We start from the raw sequence: 11,623 nt of genomic DNA, 5'->3' as shown, positions 1-11,623 counted from the left end.
TAGAAGACCTGTTAAACTTACTTCATTTACTAGATAATTCATGTCTAATTAGCAAAATCCATTTGATCACAAGTAGTTACACTAATACACAGAGGAATCCTTAGCCCCTAGTGAATCCCCTGATAATGTAAGTTCAGTTTTACATGTAGCTGTAAATGCTCAAATCAACTTTGTTTGAGCAGAAAAAGGAAGTTAGAATAAAGATTTTTCATAAAATTCAAAATAAGATTTGTGATTGGCTGGGCCTTAAAAAAAAGAATAAGGGGCACATTTGTTAAATTCTCTCCTACTTCTTTCTGTTTGTTAGTTTTACTCTTCTTCCTTGCTACAAACTGATTTCCTCCATTACATGGAAAACATGGGTCATGATGGGGTTCAGGGCATGCTACTCCAAAATATGGCACCATGGCATTCAAGAAAACCACAGAAGCAGGAAGGTATTCTCTGACCTTCCTCTGCCCTTCTCCTTTTAAGCAAGTCATAAAATCTAAGAAGGATTCTCTGTCCTTCCCCTGAAACAAATCATAAGACCTTCATTCAAGAGGGCCCTCTCTATACATGTAAGGAACATCCTTATCTCTAAAGACACAGGAACACAGACTCTCTGAACAAAAAGGTTTACTAAGTCTCATCCCCCAATTTATTATTATTGGATCATGCTTTGTTATCTAATCATAGTTTTCTATGACTATCTACTTCTCCATCAAGCCTAGCATGAAAAACACTGATTTACTTATTTGAATTTTAAATTTCCCTATAAAGGCCCTCATGTCACTTAAAACTTATATTAAATGAATTTGTATGCTTTTCTCTTGTTAATCTGGCTTCTGTTATAGGTACCTCAGCCGTGAACCTAGGAGTAGGTAAAGAAAAGATGTTTTCATCCACTAAGTTGATTCTAGATTTTTTTGTATTACTTTTTCAAACATCCTAGGAGAGACTGGCCCTATTTCTTCTTTCTAGTTCTAAAAAGTTTTGGGCTCAGACTCTGATTGGCTTGACTTGGTTCAAGTGATCATTGCTGACCAATCAGAGGAAGCCAGTGATGAGCTTATGTTGTACCAGAATTAAGACTCCTATGAAAACCAAGTAGATGGAAAATCAGTTTCCAAAGAGTACTAAGCAGATAATTCCAATGTATGTCTGCTGTCTTGTGTATGTGTGTTTTCTTGGGATGGATCCATAATTTCCATGAAATTTCCATGGAATCTTGACCTCAAAATATTTATGAGCTACTACCTTAGTGAAGTTTCTGTCCTTAAACATTCTTTCACCCAAGATCATATAAAAATATACCCCCTTCAATATTTCTGTACTACATTATTAGTTAAATTACCTTAAGGATTATACAAGGTATATATAAAAAAGATTCCTACAAATTCTAGATTATTAGAATCCAAACTAAAAATGTTATCATCCCAAGACAGACAGATTGTATAGTCAATCTATTGGCAATGTATAGATGTTTATCTAGTTTTGTATTGCCTTTCAGTTTACTGTAATGGGAGGCAAAGATCAGGCCTTCCATTGGAAAAGAGGGATCATAACCTGTGTGATCTTTGAATGTCAGACAATGACAGTTCTAAAGTGTATACCAGTAAAAAAATTGACAAACTATTTCATACTGTGAACCAAAACTCACAAGACCCTGTCCCTGTTCTTTATTACTATTAATATATTTGATAGTTAAGGATGTCTTCTGAAACCTCTTGAACTTCTTTCTGAGGTAATGGCTTCTAGAAACTGCCAACTCTCATGACCTCCTTATCCTTTATTATACAGGCCACAAAAAGGTATGCATGATTAATAAGCTTGGTGTACAAACTCAATAAAGGAAAGAGCTCTTTTTGTTTGCATCAACCTATACTTATGCCTAAAGATATCCAAATCAGGGTAGGTCATATTATATGTGGCTACACCAATTGGCGAAGCATTATCTTACAACCCAGCTTCATCAGCCCAATTTAATGTCCTCATAAACAACAACAACAACAAAACCTGAGATATTTCAACTGTGTACTTAAAGGACAGAGAGGTAGGAGATGAAGCTTTAGAAAAGGAGGACTATATAGAGCCTTGAGGGTATTCTGGGCCTTGAAAGCTACAAATGACAGATAATTGTTTTCTCAGCCTCCCTTGTAGCTGCCTGGACATGGAACTGAATTCTAGCCAATAGGACTTGAGGCAAAATATGTAGGCCATACAACTGATAAGAATTTTTTCCTGAATAAAAAATAGACCTATGAGGGGAAATGCCACTACTCTTCCTCAGGCTAATATTTTCTCTACATATGATAGTTGGAACTGTTGTACATATCTTGCAATTGTGATGGGACACTTTAGAAGGCCAAACCAACTCTCTAAGAATGGTGGGACAAAAATATGGAATGACCCTGGATACTCAATGATATTGTGAAGCCACTGAGTTAACTAACTTTGCAATCACCCAATCCCTAGTCATATACGAAAAAATACCATTATTGCTTAAGTTACTTTTGGTTGGCTATTCTGTTTTCTACAGTTAAATACATCCTTAATTGAGAGGCTTCCCCTGGTATGAAGAAGGATATACTTTAGCTCTATTTCACATTAGCTTTTGTGCATTACTGTAAAAACTTGACCACCAAGATAAAAAGATGTGTAGAAGTGAAATTTTGTATGAGAAAGAAAATCATTTCTCTTGAAGAGAGAAAAGATTATTCATTTTCAGTCAATTGTATTTGTGCAGATAACAATGACATCAATGATCTTGAATTATTTAATACTTTGTTCCACACTGTCATTTATGAGCAATGTCTTGCAGGTCAAGATTAGAAGCATCTTAGTTTTGCATTTAAATTACCTTGCTTACATAGTTTTTGATTGTATGTTTTTCCAGGTTGGCTGTGCTTCAATTTCTCTTTTCAATGTATTGAAAGCTTCTGGATTGATCCTGTGCAAAATACAGCAATATATACAAAATACAAAAGCAGAAAAATAGAAGTAATTGATAATCACCTTAAATAAAGAATCCAATCTTGGAACTGGGGTTGTAGCTCAGCGGTAGAGTGCTCTCCTAGCCCTGGGTTCAATCCTCAGCACCACATAAAAATAACTAAACAAAATAAAGATATTGTGTCCAACTACAACTAAAAAATTAAAAAATTTTTTAAAAAGAATCCAATCTAAAACATTGACCTTGCTATACAAAGTTTCAGTGAAACAAGTAAAAACTAAAAATGACAAGAAAACTATGGCAGTAAAACTTGTGAATGATTCTATTAGATGAAAATATATTAAAGAGTATTTCTCTCTGAGGTTTAGCTGCTATGATATTAATGGGTTTGGTGAATGAGTTTAGACACCAAGTACAAGCCTGGAATAGTACCAGAAAAGAAGCATAGTTCATCAGCAAGTCCTGGAAAACTAGAAAGAACAAATGAAATGGAGTCAAGGAAGAAGATGAGATCATAAAAAGCAGCCTATTAAAGGTTCAGGAGATTTATATAATTAAAGTGAAAACTTTTTCAGGGACTTGAATTATGTTCAAATGGATTTTGATAAAATTCATTATTCAAACTTTATTAGTAGGACCCCATAATTGCTACCTATCCATTATATAGAATATACCCATGGAATTCTGCTGACCAAATTAGTCATGACTCTTTGCCATGTTTTTGTAACATTTACTCATATTGGTTGCATGAACATTTCAGGCAGTGTTGTTTAAATTTGTCTCAATCAGAATACTGCAGGAGATTTCAACATTTCTAATTAAGCACTAAAACACTTAAGAACCACTTAAAGAACATTTTATAATATAGACTTAAGCGAGTGAATGATGTTTCATTAATTCCAAAGGAATTCAGCAATAACCAATAACCAATAACCTAAGATTATTGTTGGCACTGTTTATAATGTTAATAACACACCCCTTCAATAGAAATAAGTATTGGCGTGGTTATTTATTCATTCACACAAATCTATCAGAACTGCTCTGTGCATAGTCCTGCAGCAGGCCATGTGGGGAATACTCCAATGAATCTAGCAGAGACTCTGCCCATTCTGATTTGATTGTTAATTTGGTAAAATAAAACACATATGCAAGTGACTGTAACATAAGATAGGAAGTGGTAAATGCTAGAAGAAACATGGACATAAAATTCAAGGAAAGTGAGAGTATATTTCCTTCAAGAAAAACATAGTAAAAATGCCCCTACTCTCAAAGATACTACAATCCAATAGGGAAAACTAAGGTGTTAGAATACTCCTGGAAAAGGGAAAGAGTTTGGAGATATCAAGAAACAGAAAAGGGGCCAATGTGGGCAGAGTGCAATGATAAAAGGAAAGAGTGATAGAAAATGATATCAAATGGATAGGTAGGGTTTGGATCACATAGGACCATGTGGGCCATAGAAAGGAGTTTGGATTTTATGCTAAGTGCTTTGGAAAGCCACTGAAGCAGAAGAAGGATAACATGATCTGGGTTGCATTTTTAAAAAGTCACTGTGGCTGCTGGTTGGAGAATAGATTGTTAGGGAGGTAAGAATGGAAGAAGAAACACCTCTAAGGAGACTACTGGAAAAGTCCAAGTAAAAGATCAGAGTGATTCAAATTCCAATTGTAGCTGTGGGTCTAAAGGGAAGTGGATGGAGTACAGATCTGCTTTGAAGCTAGAGCCAAAAAGAACTTACTGATGGATTGCCTGTGAGGTATAAGGGAGGTATAAAGGGTGAGGATGTCAATCTATGAATCATTAGCATATAAATAGAATTAATCCATGGATCTGGATAAGATCAGTAGGGAGAAAGTGTTGATAGAGGAATACAAAGACCTGAGGCCAAGATATAGAGCATTTGAAAAATGGATGATATTTGATGGACAGAGATGGAAAGGGCATCTAACAGGAAAGAAAAAAGTGAATAAAAGTTCCATTAAGGAACGGCTTGACATAAGTGGGAAAGCATGTGTAATCTATTTGAGGGGACACCATAGTAATTATCAAGCCCACAGACTTAATTTGGCCCACAGACTTCAATGGAGAGTCATGGAAGGTGTTAAATTTGTGGAATGGTTCTGCTTCTAATAATGTCTGAGTAGCTCTCATGTGACCATGCTTCGCTACATAACAACTATAAACATTGGACCAAGTTTTTAAAAATCCTTCCTAAAGGCACTGAAGAACAGACAAAAGCAGGCAGATGCAAAAAGGATCAATACTTGAAGGATAGTACCAGTTCTTTGTGAGTTTCTCATATGTATTTTACAACTGTCTACCTAAAGACAAGTCTCAGTCTTCACTAAGCAGGGTAGCTAAAAGTAGGAGTCCAATTGGACTGAAGAATCTGAAGACAGAATTGAGGGAAGGAAATAAAAATTGCTGAAAGGAGGGAGCCAGATATGGAGTGTTAACTGCCTAAATCTCTGTCTGATCCTGGAAGCACATATAAAGGACAGACTACAAGAGCCCAGATAAAGCTAAAAAAGTGTGTGGGGGTAGGTGGCTAAGAATTCAGCTGCCACCCACCACAGGGAAGACAGAATTTAGAATTTCAGTTCAACTAAGTTCAATGCCTATAAAAACAAACAAAAAGACCAAAAATTCCTTTGGAGGAACATAACAGAATCCAGAATCCCTAACACATGTCACTTATAATATCCAAGATATAATCCAAATTTATTAGGCATATGAAGAAAGAGGGAAAACATGACCCTTGCTCAAGAGAAAAGGTAAGCTGGGCACAGTGCTGCATGTCTGTGATCCCAGTGACTTTGGAGGTTGAGACAGGAAGGTTGCAAATTTGAAGGCAGCCTCAGCAACTTAGCAAGACCCTGCACAATTTAGCAAGACCCTGCCTCAAAATAAACATTTTTTAAAGGCTATGGATGTAGCTCAGTGATAAAAAGCCCCTGGGTTCAATCCCTAGAACCAAAAATAAATAAATATTTTTAAGAAAAGAGAAAAGATATCAAGGGAGAGAGTCAATGGAAACGATCCAAAGGTTAAGAATAAAAAGACAGGGCTGGGGATGTGGCTCAAGCAGTAGCGCGCTCGCCTGGCATGCGTGCGGCCCGGGTTCGATCCTCAGCACCACATACCAACAAAGATGTTGTGTCCGCCGAGAACTAAAAAATAAATATTAAAAATTCTCTCTCTCTCCTCTCTCACTCTCTCAAAAAAAAAAAAGAATAAAAAGACAAAGGAAAAACATTCTTGTAGTTAATAAAGCTGAGAAGTAAACTCATCATTCAGGAAACTGAATCTCAAGTCACTAGATAAGATTAACTTGAAGATGCAAAGGCCAGAGCTGAGAGAACAGTAAGTAAGCTATTAAGGTCAATAGTCCTATAAATAAAAATTAAGAAAATTAACAAAAAGGTATTTTGAAAGATAACATCTGACTCTGAGAAGAAGAAAGAGGAATTGGAGATGATACTAGGGTTTTGAGAATGGTTTACTGAAAAAAAATCATAGTACCACCAACAAAAATAGAAACATTGATGGCAGATGTCAGGCTTGGATATAAGATGAGAAATTCAGGTTTGGAAATATTTAATTTGAAGTGTTTACATGATATCTAGTTGGAATATCCAAGATGGAGTTCCAAATTCAAGATGGAACTATATGAAAAGTTGAGTCAAGGCTGAGAAGAGTAATTTGGAGTCATTCAATATAGAAGTGATCATTGAGGTCCCTATGAAATTAGATTAGATTTCCAAAGGAAGATATCTATAGTTTAAAGAGGAATAATATATATTAGTTATTTATTGCCAGGTAGCAAATCACAAATGCTTAAGGCAACAATCATATATTTGGCTCATAATCCCACTGGTTGGAAATTCAAGCTGGGTTCAACTGGATGTTTGTCCTGGTCTTTTGTGGGCTCACTTATGCATCTGTAGTTAGCTATCAGGTCAGCTTTGCTGAGCTTGGGTGGGCACTCCCACTTCTTTCAGGCCTCATCTAAGATGGCTCATCTCTGCTCATATACTTGCTTATCCTTGAACAATTCTAATCTGGACATGTTCACATGGATTCCAAGAGAGTAAGCAGAAGTATACAAGAACTCTTGAGGCTCAAACTTGAAACCAGTACCAAATTGCTTCCATCATATTCTATTGGTCACAGATAGTCATCAGGCTGTCTGAGATTCACACAGTAGAAAAGTAAACTCTGTACTCTGATGCAAAGTCATTTCAAAGGGGTATGGATATATGAAGGGGAGTAATTTGTGACCATTTGTCAATCTACCATATAATCAAATATAGAACTATGAATTTGCACACCCATGTTCATAGGAACATTATTTATGATAACCAAAAGCAGAAGTAAACCAATTGTCCATTGACAGATAAATTAATAAGCAAAACATTGTTTATAAAGGATATTTAAAAACATCCAGATGAACATCCAGATGGAAAGGGTTCATAGGAATAGGTCCAGATGAGTCCTGATGTTACCGTTGTTTACTGGTGATGAGTCCTTGCTTCCCCAAATGCTGAAGTATAACGGAGAGGCACCCCGAGACAAGGGTAGAATGGAAAGTAGAAGGCTTTATTAAAGGATAGAGAAGAGACTTCTCCCCGGAGGAAGAAGGGGACCCAAAAGGCAAAATCCGGGAAGGGGGAGGTCTTCTCTTTTTTATAGCTAAGATCTTCTTTTAGTCCTTCCACATTCCTGTTCTTTGTTTCCATCTATCCTGCAGTGATAGAATGCAGGTGGGAAGGCTGAAAGGTGGGAGATAGGTGGACCCTGGGGATGGAGTGGAGGAGTAATCTGGGCAGGAAGGGCCTAGGATGATTTGATTATCACCTCTCTGTTTGCTGGGACCTGCTTCATTAACAGTTCCTTAGGATGGGTTCCAGGCCTTGGGGACATTAACATTTCAATTTCCTGAAGTGTTGTTCTGTTTCCTGGACTCCATTCTCAATAATGGTTTCTATTTTCTTTATCTTACTCAATATTAAACCTGATTTACCTAACTACACTAACTACCTATCTGTAAATCTGGCTTCACTGAGTAAAGGAACTTTTATCCTTGTGGAGTTGAGGTATATCATGCACCTGGGCACATGGATATGTTCACCAATCTGGAAACTCTCTAAACCCCACAAATTAGGAATTTTTAAATTTTTAATGGAGACTTCATCATGTAGGCTGGATTGATTTTTAACTCAATTTCCAGTTTTTCTCTCCTCCCTAAAGGACAGGGGAGGATGCTGAAAGTTCCTGCTTTTTTTTTTTTTTTTTTTAAGTTTCAAGCTTTTAATCATGCTCAGTTTTGCTGGTGACCAGTGCCCATACAGAAGCCCAGGAAAAGTCCCTTATTAGAAAAGTCATTCCTAGGGCTGGGGATGTGGCTCAAGCGGTAGCGCGCTCGCCTGGCATGCGTGCGGCCCGGGTTCGATCCTCAGCACCACATACCAACAAAGATGTTGTGTCCGCTGAGAACTAAAAAATAAATAAATAAAAAATAATAAAATTAAAAAAAAAAAAGTGGGCTGGGGATGTGGCTCAAGCGGTAGCGCGCTAGCCTAGCATGCGTGCGGCCCGGGTTCGATCCTCAGCACCACATACCAACAAAGATGTTGTGTCCGCCGAGAACTAAGAAAAAAAAAATAAATATTAAAAAAAAAAAAAAGTCATTCCTAGCTGGCTCAAGTGGTAACACACTTGCCTGGCATACACAGGGCGCTGGGTTCGATCCTCAGCACCACATAAAAATAAAACAAAGATGTTGTGTCCACCAAAAACTGAAAAATAAATATTTTTTTAAAAAAGTCATTCCTAACACTCAGGAAATTATAAGGATTTTAGGATCTCTGTTCACAACATGAAATGGAATATTTTTCAGTCTTAGAACAAAGGAAATCCTGTCACACACTACAACGTGGGTGAACTTTGAGGACATTATACTAAGTGAGATAAGCCAGTCACAAAAAGACATATGATTCCACTTATATGAGGTATCTAAGTAGACAGAGTCATAGAGACAGAAAGTAGAATGATGACTACCAGGGGCTGAGGAGAGGGAGAAATAACGGGTTGTTGTTTAATGGATACAGAGTTTCAGTTTTACATGACAAAAGAGTTTTGGAGATTGAATGTGCTACTATGAGAATGTATTTAATGTTACTGAATATAACAGTTTAAAAAACAGGCAAGATGGTAAATTTTATATGATGTATTTTTGCTATAAAATATTAAAAGATAGAACTTTAAACATGACCTATATTTTTGGGAGAGGAGAAAAAGAACCAAAGGAAACATTTTGCCAAGTCTGGAAGTAATGGAAACCAATCTAGCAAGTGGGCTTTAAAAATGGTTCTCTACTCTTCTGTCTTTAAGGACCACAATCAGATAAAGGTATATCCCCGAAAAAGGAAGGAGGGGAGCCACCTGCTATTTGGACATTATCTCTCCAGGATCCTGGGGTTTACACCATTTATCTTGTTTTCCTGACTTATAGTTTCTGATGGATATTCCAATCCCTGATCCAACCAGCTTTCTTTCTCATTTTGCCAGTACCATCTATGGAACGGTGCTAGAGTTTTATCCTGGTTTATGGAAAGCCACTGAGGTTTTAAGCAGTGGGTAAACAAGATGATACTTTCATTTTAGGAAGCTATTGTGGGTTTTAAGCAGGGAATAAACAAAATGTTATATTAGGATCACCCTTTGGCCATAGTGTGGAGAATGGGTGAACGTCAGAAATACTCTGAAGGAAGCTGTCATAATTCAGGCTGGAGATGGTGGGGGCCTAACCTCAGGCAGAGTAGGAGAGAGTCTGACAGATTGTGTTGATTCTGCTTTCTGTTCTACAATCTAGCTGTCCAATAATGGAGGGGGTGAGGTTAAAGAAGAAGGGGAGAAGGAGGAGGGTCAGATGACACCTACATTCCTTTTTTTTGTTGTTGTTTTGTTTTGTTTCATATGTTTTTATGCTGAGGATTAAACCCAGGACCTCAAGCTAAGCACAAGCTAAACACACACACTACCACCGAACTAAACCTCCAGACCCTGAAACCTACATTTCTAATTTGGTAAACTAAGTAGATATTAATGCCACAAAACATCTTAAGAAATACAGGAAGAGAAATAGAGAAGAGTTAGTTTCTAAATAAAACACAAAATCTGCACTAATATGGACCTCCCAGATAGGAAGATTTAAGAAGCTAGTATGTTTTCACTGCAGTCTAACAAATAATAACACTACACCATACTAGGAGAAAATTGTTCATATGGAGTCATCCAGATTTCGGAGATCTTTAAAGAAGAATTGGGGTTCTTTGTTGGCCTTAAGTGTTTAACCTGAAGAAATTAAATTCTATGATCTATTGCTAATCCAGTTTTAAAAATTTTTTAAGAGAGAGTGAGAGAGGAGAGAGAGAGAGAGAGACAGAGAGAATTTTAATATTTATTTTTTAGTATTTGGCGGACACAACATCTTTGTTGGTATGTGGTGCTGAGGATGGAACCCGGGCCGCACGGATGCCAGGTGAGCGTGCTACCGCTGGAGCCACATCCCCAGCCCCAGTTTTAAAATTTTTACAAATTCCTTTCTGTTGTTATTTTTCCCCATTGCTTACATATGTACCTACTACTCTAGGAAATCCTTAATAGTAGATGCAGTGCTTTCAGAAGTGAAAAATGCCTTGCAAGTATTTAAGCAAAACCCATCTCAGTGGTTTTATTAGTCAGCTATAACTGCCTTAACAAAGAACCACAAACTGGATGGCTTAAAATAGAAATTTATTGCCTTAGAGTTGTAGAAGTTAGAAGTCTGAAATCAAGGTGGCAGCAAGACTCTATTCCCCATGAAATCTGTAGGAAACCTTTCCTTGCCACTTCTTAGCCTCTAGTGGTTTGTCAGCAATCTTTAACATTTCTTGGCTGGTAGATGCATCATTCCAATTCTAGCAGTGCTTCTGTCTTCACATGGTCATCTTCTTGTAAGGACACCAGTCATATTGGATTAGGAGCCCACTCTGTTATAGTATGACCTCATTTTAACTAATTATATCTGCAAAGACATTATTTCCAAATAAAGTCACATTCTAAGTTACTAGGGATTAAGACTTCAATATCTTTTTGGATAGGGAAGTAATTCAACCCCTTTCAGTGGTCTAAAGACCTGTGGAGAAGAAGTCTTGCTTTATCTATTTTAACATCCTTCCAAAAACCTTATATTGCTCTTTGGAGAAAGTGAAACTAATTTTCTTTTTCTTTTTTCAAAATGACATGTCATAGAATTCATAATAGAGAAATATGGCATGCAGATATATTTCATAAAGATATTCCTTTAAATGTTTGTTTAGTTATATTTATGGTAAAATATCCCAAGAATTTTCCTGAAATTTTCTGAAAGAATTAATTATAGGGAAAATATTCATTCTTTTTTTTTTCAGTATAGGGGATTGAACCAAGGCCTTGCACATGCAAGGCAAGTGCTCTACCACTGAGCTACATCCTAGCACTGAAAATGTTCTTTAACAAATTGAAACACTAACTTTTTTTCAATGAAATATAGCAACTTTAATGATGCCTATATTCTTATTTTTAAATATACCAATTAATTAATAACAATCTTCAAACATTTGGATTAGAGATTATTACATGATTTTTTAATAGTTTTTTAGTGTA

This window comes from Spermophilus citellus (genome assembly GCF_964194105.1).
Source record: "Spermophilus citellus genome assembly, chromosome: X".
Classification (NCBI taxonomy): domain Eukaryota; kingdom Metazoa; phylum Chordata; class Mammalia; order Rodentia; family Sciuridae; genus Spermophilus; species Spermophilus citellus.
Note: the sequence above shows the minus strand (reverse complement) of the source record.